Here is a 10,023-nt window from a genome sequence, read left to right as displayed (position 1 = left end):
CTCTCAAGTAGAGAATTTTTAATGTTGTCTATTTACCAAAAAATATCAGTAATATTTTCTCTTTACAAAATGGTCTCAAGTAGAGAATATGTAAGTTTTTCTCGTTACAAAATGTTCTCAAGTAATGTAGAGAGTATGCCAAGTAGAATATGTACTACTTTGTTATTCTAGCTTCCTCTGTTTGCCTTGGGCTCTTCCTTGGTGTTTTGGGCTCTTCTTTTATCTACTTGACCTCCTTAGGTTGTGTCTCATTGGGCTTCTTTTGCTCCTCTTTGACATGTGTTTGTTCTTTTTTGGGGCTCTTTTAGGGGGAAACATGCTTCTTTTCCTTCTTTGAAACCTCTTTGTGCTTGTTTTCCTTTCTTTGGCTTCTCTTCCTTCTTTGGATTCTCTTACTTCTTTGGCTTCTTTGCCTTTTCACTCTTGAGTGGATCCTCCTTGACCTATGTGGTGCTTGGCCTCTTCCTTTGGATTCTTTGGCCCTTTGGAAAATTGGGTGTTGTGGGTAGTGCTATTGGGGCATTGACCATATACCTAATCAACTTTTCCCTTACCCGATAAACATGGTTGTTGGTGTAGAAATTCCTATTTATATTGTCAAATTTTTACCCTAATAGTCTTTTTTGGGTTGTAGTAGGTGTAGTCAACCATTTGCATTTGTTATCAATCTCCATCCACATGAGAAAGCCTCCTCCTACAATGGTGGATACACATTGACAAATAGAAGGGGCAAAATAAATACACAATTTAAAGCTCAAGCTACTTACAACCTCACAGTACCATACCTTCACTTTTAAGATTTTCATGTCATCCATGAGCCTTGTGATAGGAGGAAAGTGTCCAATTGTCTCTATCAGCCTTGAGGCACCCCTATATAGAAAGATCCAAAGCATTGTTACAAAATAATTGAAAGTGGGAGCACTAGGTAAAGTATGGGACAATTATACTTACAACCTAGCCATTCTATGATGACCATCAAGAGAGTTCAATATGAGAAATATTTTTGTCCGTGATTTGAATTGCTATAAGACTCTAGTGGGAACTATATGAAGACCATTGGACATTATCAAAAGCTTCCAAGATGAAAATTTGAAAATGACCTAGGGTTACAATAGAACATACCTCTCATGGTAGGGGTAGAGAAGGAGTTCACAAGTTTCAAAATCTATATTGGATAGCCAGTTCCTTCTGTTAGAATTAGTTCTTAGAGAACAAATAATATGAGCATTGATCTCTCTTTGCCAGTCTTTGAGGGTTACAACACACTTAGCATCCACAGGGTAATATAATTTGTTATTTTTAAGAAGTTCATCTCTAAGAAAGTAGCCACCAAGAAGCCTATGGTATTGACACCTCTCAGCAATGAAGGGAGTTCATCTTCAATCTCTCTGAGATTATATGTTTCTAGCTCCTCCCTGTCAACTTTGGGCTCTTTCAAAACATCATCCCCTATATTCTCCTCAACCGACATTTCAAGCTCTTTTGCATTTCTTGATAGGGTTCTCATCTTGCAGAGGTACTAGTTCAAGAATATCCTTGTCCATAAGTGTGACCTCATGAGATTGGGTTTCACATATGCATGAATCTTGAAAGAGTTCAATGAAAAGTCTTCAACAGCCTCCTATATACATGCCCAAGGCACCTCTTGTCCATCTAAAATCAATCTTAAATTGCTCTGCTATTTGCCTAGAGACCCTTTGGAAAGGAAGCCTTGGAATTGCAATTGTCAGAGCCTTCTATGCTCTCCTTATCTCGCTCAAGCATCTCACCTTTTGAGAGAATCTCCTTTTCTTTACAGGTAGGAGTTTCATACCAACTCCCTTTTTGGCATGTTTCTTGAAAGATGCAGCTCCCTTATCTCCTTGTGAGCTCTCTAAGTCACCTTTGTCCACCTTTGAGCTCTCACCTTTGTCTCTTGGTTTGAAATCAGCTAGTGTTCTCTACACTCTCCTCGTTTGGCATTTTCTCTAGGAACCTTCCTTGCAGTTTGTTTGGTCCTTGCTATATCTTTAGATTAGACCTAAAAGGAGAAAAAAAAATGAACATAGTGTCAGTATATTTTTTCTTCAACAAAATATCTTAGACCTCTTCATTAACTTCAAAGGGAAACATTCTATTAATATTGCACCAAAAATAAAACTTGTGTCTTCTCTATGCAAAAATAGTGTAGGCAGAAATACATCCAGCTACACTTTTTGCATTGAGAGAGGACACTAGAAAAGTATCTCTAATGAATATATAATGACATATATATACATTGCCTTTCCTTGACACACTATGTTGGGCTCTTTATGAAGTTCAAAGGTTCACAATCTAAAAGATAAAATTGTGCTCCCTATGCAAAAATAGTGTAGCCGGACCAATGTCTGGATACTCTATTTCTGCATAGAGAAGACACTACCATAAAATCTCCAAAAAAAAACTCATGTCATCTCTACATGATAATAGTGTAGTCGGGCTAACTACTCTATTTTAGCATAGAGAGGGCACTACCAAAAAATGTTTTAAAAAAACCAATTATGTTGTCTCTATGCAAAAAAAGTGTATTCAGACATGTGTCCGGCTACTCTATTTTTTCATAAAGAGGAAATTGCTAGAAAATGTCAAAAATATTACTCATGTCATCTCTACGCGAAAATAGTATAGTCCGGCATTGGTCCGACTATGGTATGTTTGCATAGCGAGGACTCTACCGAAAAACATTTAAAAAAAATGCTTGTGTCATCTCTACAAAGAATTAGTGTTGGACATATATTTGGCACATTATTTTTGCATAAGGATGACACATCATTAAAAAAATCACAATACCTCTTATGTTGTCCCTATGCAAAAATAGTGTATTTGGATGTGTCCAAATACATTGTTTTGCATAGGGACGACACGATTTGAGTTTGCCAACATTTTTATATTACAATGGATTACCGTTTAATGAGAGTCCAACTATTTGAATTAAAGAATTGAGAAGAAATATAAAGAGAATGTGAAGGTTCAATTGAAATCAAATATGTGAAGCAAGAGAAGAGGCAAGATGTAAGTCAACCTTGAATTGGCTTTGTGGATCAATGTGGAGTATGTAATGGAGCTAATAGAAAAATATTTGCAAAATCCTTGTTCAAGTGTGAGCACCTCTATATATAGGAGTGCACAATTACCAAGGTAAAATTTTAACTTACACAATTTATGATGCATAGATTTGACCGTCATGCATGGATTGGGCACATGTCCCAAAATGCATGATTGGCATGATAACATTTTATTTATATCCCTACAAGGAGCTATATATAACATTGTAAGATCAAACCATCGTATCTTGTGAAAGTATTTTGTACACATTTCAAAGCTAAAGACCTCAAAATGCTCTTAAGAAAACATAAAGGTAATCACTTTAATTTGGTTTTTTTTGGTAACGTTTTTTTCTTGTGTTTATGTCGTCTCTATCCAAAAGTAGAACACCCATACGAGCGTCCAAGTGCTCTATTTTTGCATAGCGAGGACACAATGCTACAAATGAGAAGTATTTTTCTATAAAGAGTGTATTGTCGCTTGTATGCAAAAAAAGAGCACCGGACAACTGTCCGAGTGCTCTATTTTTGCATAGCAAGGACACAATGTATGAAATAAGAAATATATTTGTTTATAGAATGTAATGTCATTCGCATGAAAAAATAGAGCACCCAGACGGCCATTCGAGTGGCCATCTGAGTGCTCCATTTTTGCATAGCAAGGACACAATGTTACAAATGAGAAGTATGTTTCTATAAAGAATGTATTGTCTACCATATGCAAAAATAGAGCACTAGAACTGCCATCCGAGTGCTCTATTTTTGCATAGCAGGGACACAATGCTACAAATAAGGAGGAATCCCAATCCTCAAGTGAGTACTTCCGAGCGAACAAGAAACTAAGCGAGCATAAGCAATGTAAAAGATTAGATCAAGATCTCAATAGTTACTCTATAGAGTATAGTGTAGCAAAGTAACCATGTTGGGTCTCAAATAGTCTCAAACAAAAGAGCCATACTCTTCCTTTAATGTGTTCACACACATTAAAATAGTCTCAAACAAAAGAGCCATACTCTTCCTTTAATGTGTTCACACACACATTGATAAACAGTCATTTCCTTGCTTTTGAACCATCTTCTTGAGCATATTCCAAAACTCTATTTGTGGAAACTTATTCTCCATGGTAAATTCACATGTTGCAATTGTCGTAATTTTGGGCACAAATAAACCAAGAGATGGTAACTCAAATGCCACATGTCCGTCATAATGCGTAGGTAGCTCTTGAACTTGAAAGATATCCTTTGCTTGCTTGAGTGCCATGTGACGTTGGCTGCTTTGTGAAGGCATTGCATGCAGTATACCAACTACTTTGGAGGGATCATGGGGCTACTACTATTGTGTCCTTCATTCCAATGCCTTTTGAGAGAGAGAGAGAGAGAGAGAGAGAGAGAGAGAGAGAGAGAGAGAGAGAGAGAGAGAGAGAGAGAGAGAGAGAGAGAGAGAGAGAGAGAGAGAGAGAATGAGGTTCGTCTTCCACAGTTGCGAGATCACAATCGAGGAATATTTTCTAAAAAACCAGCCTTTCTGGTCGCGCATCAAAAATGACTTTGATGCGCCGATGCCCTTGTTCAGCATTCCCTACCTACGCCTTCTTCTAGAATTCCACAAAAGTGGGCTTGACTCCGCCACTGGGGCAGCGAGCTTTGCATGGAAGAGGTGTGCATGCTCTCAACCAATCTAGCCAATTACGTTATCTCTTGCTCCTCTCAAACTCAGTGCCACCTATATAAGTCACTCACAATGCTCCAAAAAAACCTAGGTGTAGTGTAACAAAAACCTAGGTTTAGTGTAACCCCACCTACGAATTTTGAGATTTACATCTAAATTTTATAGTTGGTGAGAAAATCTCCAAAATTTGAACCTGTCTACTTCCTAACAGCAGGAACATTGATACACTAATTTTGGTTCTGCATATGCTCCTTGCATCTAAACCTATGTGATGGCTCTCGAACTCTTCTTGTTGTACTGCATTTTGGCGTAAAGCTTGGGAAGTGTGTACCCATCATAAAGGCGAGCATCTTTCACATCTCACACAACAGCTTGTTCAACAATGTTCCTTACAAGAAACCACTTGACAACCTTATCCTTGGGCACACATGGCCCACCATTGGAGCACCTGATGGGGTTGGTGTGGCCTCTTCCGTCCTTGTTACATGCACCTTAACGGCGCTTACCATCATGACTACTTATGATGCAACTACTTCTGCTTCCTTTTTGTCATGGCCATCTCTCTCTCTCTCTCTGTCTCTCTCTCTCTCTCTCTCTCTCTCTCTCTCTCTCTCTCTCTCTCTCTCTCTCTCTCTCTCTCATATAAAGGGAAAGTAGGCTACATTCAATCGTCTCTAGGCTTACTGTCTCTAAATTGTTCCCATGAGGTCGATTGATACACCTTTACTACAGGCCGTCTCTTGCTCTAGAGATGCCCCCATTAGCACTCCACAATAGTATTTTAACCTTCATGACAGAAACGGCCTTGAGTATAGAGGTAGTCATGGTGTTGATACTGATGGTGCTTCCCATGTTTATCGCTATGTCCCTAGCGAAGTGGTCTCCTTCATCGTCGCAATCCGCCGCACAGGCATCAACGGGGGAGGTGAGCTGCAGTATGAGCCTCTATATCGTAGGATGCCCTTTTCTCCATCAATGTAACAAACTGAGAATTCTACTGGAGTCGTATTGACCCGGGGGGTTCACCATGGAAAAATTACCGCACCACGTAAGTGCAGGGGAGGGGGTTTATTTACAAGTTACATAAGCGTATAAGTTAGGGGCAGGCCCCCAATAATTTATCTCCCAAGCTAAAAAATAAGGGAGGGGGTATCATATTTAGGGGGGGGGACCTCACCCAAGTTGATTACTTTTAACGATTGGTCACGGGTGTAAAATAGAACTCAGATGAATTTTGGGGAAGTGTTTTTATCAGGTCACACATCAAATTTTGCATCAATCCGGTTATAGATAAGGGCTGATTTGGAGCAGTTCAAGGGTTGATTTACACCAGCTTTGTATGGGTCAGAATTGGACAAGTAGCAGAGTGCAGGCTGATTGGGCACATAGTTTGACATTCAAACTAAGACACATTGAGGGTACATCTAGTTATCAATAGAAGTGGTACCTTAGTACGTTTCCAGTCACTATGCTATACACTCTTTGACTAGTTTTACTCCGTTAGATAATTTGAGACCTAAATTTTATATGTAAGATAGAGGTATGATAGTTTTCTTCATTGATTGTCGTATAAGCGTAGAAAGGGGGGTCATATTCCCTAAAATGAGTCGTATATAGGGGTTTTATCAAAGCTGTCCGCTCGCAGGTGGCGTCCCGTTTTGTATATAGAGTGAATACCCCGGGAGTATTGAGGAGGTGGATTTTTTGGTGCAGCAAGAGCCCTTTGGAAGGCGACATCTCTACAAATCCTTATACAAAAATCCTTTACAACTAAATTGAGAAGCAAAAAAAGCATTGTCATCTGCCTACATGTTAATAGAAGGGAAGATCTGACCACCAACCTCTTTGATCTTCTTCTCCGCAAGCTTAGAGAAGAAATTGGCTTTAACAACCAGAGGAGTGGGGGGGGCATTGCCTTTACCTAGCACCTTGAAGTACCTGAACAGTGTGACATCGAGCAAGGGCCGCTTTCCTTTCGGAGCAGATTTCATAGAGTCGGGCAGAAGCCAGAAGAGATTATCCACATTCACAATGGGATAGTGGAGCTTGTTCATTGTCTTGTTGAAGTAGCACATACCTACCTTCCCGAAGTGCCTAGGGTGATATTTTTCGCGAACAAAATTCGATGGTGGTGCATCTCTCCTGTATTACCACGACCTTCGGGATGCTTAATTTTGTGCTTGCCAATTCTTCCGTGGCCTGCACTGACGTGACCTCTCTTCTTCCTGTTCTTATTCAACCTGGTCGTCATGGCAGCCTTCCTACTATGGAACCGCCACTTGGTTGAGTTCTTTGCTGCTGCTGTGGGTCTATGTACTGAATTCGAGCCTGTTGAGCACCTAGATATTGAGTCTGAGGTAGCTAGGTGCCATGATATTGAAAATGAGCATGTTTTCTAGCACTCGGATACTATGATTGAACACCTGAAAAATGTGGTTGCAATAGCAGGACCCCAAGATAATGTGGTTGTGCTTGCTGGGGAAGTGTAAATTGTGGCTGCCTTTGTTGCACACCTGGATATAAGCTGCTATTGGAGGGCAGTGTGCAGATGTTGGTGGTGCAGGTGGCCATCGGCATTCTGCTAGGGCACGTCACACCAACACCATCTTTCCCAACCCCGGTTACGAAATTAACACCCTACCGATGGAGCCACTCTCCATGAGCAAAGATGAAGTGGCATATAGTATGGGGCGCACACTCTGCATGGGATTGATTCCTCCATAGATAACAAATAGGTATTGACCAACTTGATCTCCATCAGAGGAAGTCTCTCTCTCTCTCTCTCTCTCTCTCTCTCTCTAGGAGCGTGCACCAGCGCGTGCTCCTTGAAGGAGTTGAGTTGAGAGAGATCTCTCTCTCTCTCTCTCTCAACTCAACTCCTTCAAGGAGCGTGCACTAGCACGTGCTCCTTGAAGGAGTTGAGTTGAGTTGAGAGAGAGAGAGAGAGAGAGAGAGAGAGAGAGAGAGAGAGAGAGAGAGAGAGACGAGTGACTAGTCACCTTAATATCCAAAATGCCCGTTAAAAGCAAGGGGGAAAAGAGAAATTCCACCCCAAAATTAGAGAAAAATAGTCAGAAAGACGGGTGAGCAATCAGCTTAATATCGTGTTGTTTTCAATTTCCAAAATAGTCGGTTAAAAGCAAGGGGAAAAGGAGAAATTCCGCCCCAAAAATGGTCGCGGTCATATTCCCGAGAATGTGCACACATACTCCTCGATGCTATGTGGATGCAGTGACACTCGTGGGGGGTTGAAGATCCTAGCCATCCAATCAGGGCGTCTGGAAGTTGTGGAATCTAACCAACCGTCCATCAGATGTTTGACAAGTCAGCATGTGGAAAGCTCTCGCCATTCCACTAATCAGGTTAGTTCAGTTCAACAATGGGAATGCGCTCAAATGCCGACACATCAGCGCTTATAATCCCCTCAATTTACTCATTGTCACTCGTTCCAAGGGATTGTCTCCTCCAATCATTGCCCATTATGATTGCCAGTCATTGCATGATTGATCCGCAATTCAAGAGCACTCAAGGACTACAGAATTGAACAGATGGCGCACAATCTAGACTCAATGGGATCTTGAGGAAAATTTGCACCAGATGTCAGGGTTGTACACTGCTGACTAATCAACCCAGTATGTTAGTGTTGGCCCCCCTCCCCCTGAAGCTTGAAGGCCGAGAATGGTCGCCTACTGACCATTCTTGACGTAATCAGGGCTCCCGGCCTCCGTCGATTGCCCATGATTAACGGAAATGGTCAGTAGAAGACCATTCCCTACACCTGCTTCAACCCATTGACAGTGAGAAGATGGGTGCCATAGCCTACCTTTTGTGGTTCTATTTCATGCTCATCACCTTCGAGAGGCCCATTTTTGTATAATGCTCCCTTTTTCATCTAAATGCTTATGCTAGGTTATGTATGTTTTTTTAACATAATTGAGAAAATGGACCAAAGAGGACACGCCCCCGCCTTCTCTGGTTCACACCATACCTCACAGGCACTAGCATTGATCGAGTGATCAGGACTGCCATAGCTATGCTTGGACCGTGTACCTATAACTTTTACATGTAGTATCTTGCAATCTCTTTAGTAGAAATTTTTCATCTCCCTCATAGATGTAATCTCACTCTTGTCGTCCTCTGTATGTAAAATCAACCTTGCCTTCTCCAACATTGCATCAATGTGTTCTCAGGTTCCATCAATGGAGCAGATATTACCCAACAGATCAGCCGCTCATCCAATGACATTTGCTGGCTACAGACCTGACTTGTGCTTTGGCCTCACCTACACTCTCACTTTGCTCACTCTATCGTGGCATCAATATCTTGGCCTTCATAGACGTTGGCCAAGCTTGCTACTTCACATTGTGCAGAGTCTTTGAGAGGTCTCAACGCCTCCAAAAATGTCCAATAAGGTTAACTTGGAACATGTTCGACCTTCCATATGCTTCACGACCTTCAAATTTCTTCATAGCTTTACAAATTGTTTACTTTTCATCTTAAAAATGTCGATGATTTTGCAACATTTTTCTTTGTTCTAAGATTGGGGAGGCCTACTTGCTGGCTACTCTCATAAGTGCATTGTCAAAATTCCTCCTATTAATCTGACGTGGGTTGAGGCCAAAACAGTCAAGGAGAGAACAGGTTGTGGCTCAGTTTGTTTTTTATAACATTTATTGTTGTTTTGGAGTACCATGGGTGATTTTTTCTAATAGAGGGCAGGGATTTAGAAGCAAGCTTATGCATGCATTGTTTGAGACTTTCAACATTTACTAGCGCTAGTTATATTTTCCCTATTGTCTTCAATGCAATGGTCTAATGGAGAGTGCCAATGGGAAAATCATCAAGATGATGACGAAGTATGTCTACAAGCAGGAAGCAAAATGGGAGGGGAAAAGACCATATTAGGTATTTTGGTAAAACTCCCGCATTATGTGAATCTCCAAATTGACCAAATTCATGTAATTTGGGAGTTTCCAACTTAAAGTGGGAAAAAAGGAGACAAACTTGTTGATAAGATAGAGTGAAAATCTTATTGGATTGTGGTGTTGATAAACACCAAAAGTCAAGAGGATGAACAAAGCATGAATTTGAAGAAACACTCTTAATCAAATAAAAGAAAGAAAGGTTGATACAACTAGAGATCTTGTTTACAAAATTGATTCTTATAGTCACAATAGAAGCTCCGCATAATCTACTCCAAATTTGATGCCATATCCAAATTTTGATCCAAGCGTGGTTGATGTGCATGAGCAAGACTTGCTTTAGATTTTAGAGCATGCCTTTCTAGAATCTT

The 10,023-nt window shown here is 40.7% G+C and overlaps 1 pseudogene; it reads right to left on the bottom strand.

The window, feature by feature from the left end:
- Positions 1 to 5,419: 5,419 nt before the first annotated feature.
- LOC147431837 (large ribosomal subunit protein uL15x-like) lies at positions 5,420 to 6,981 on the bottom strand (annotated as a pseudogene).
- Between the last annotated feature and the right edge of the window lie 3,042 nt (positions 6,982 to 10,023).

The sequence above is a fragment of the Adiantum capillus-veneris genome, chromosome 21, assembly GCF_014529385.1.
Source record: "Adiantum capillus-veneris isolate H3 chromosome 21, ASM1452938v2, whole genome shotgun sequence".
Taxonomy (NCBI): domain Eukaryota; kingdom Viridiplantae; phylum Streptophyta; class Polypodiopsida; order Polypodiales; family Pteridaceae; genus Adiantum; species Adiantum capillus-veneris.
This window is presented reverse-complemented; position numbering and strand designations above follow the sequence as displayed.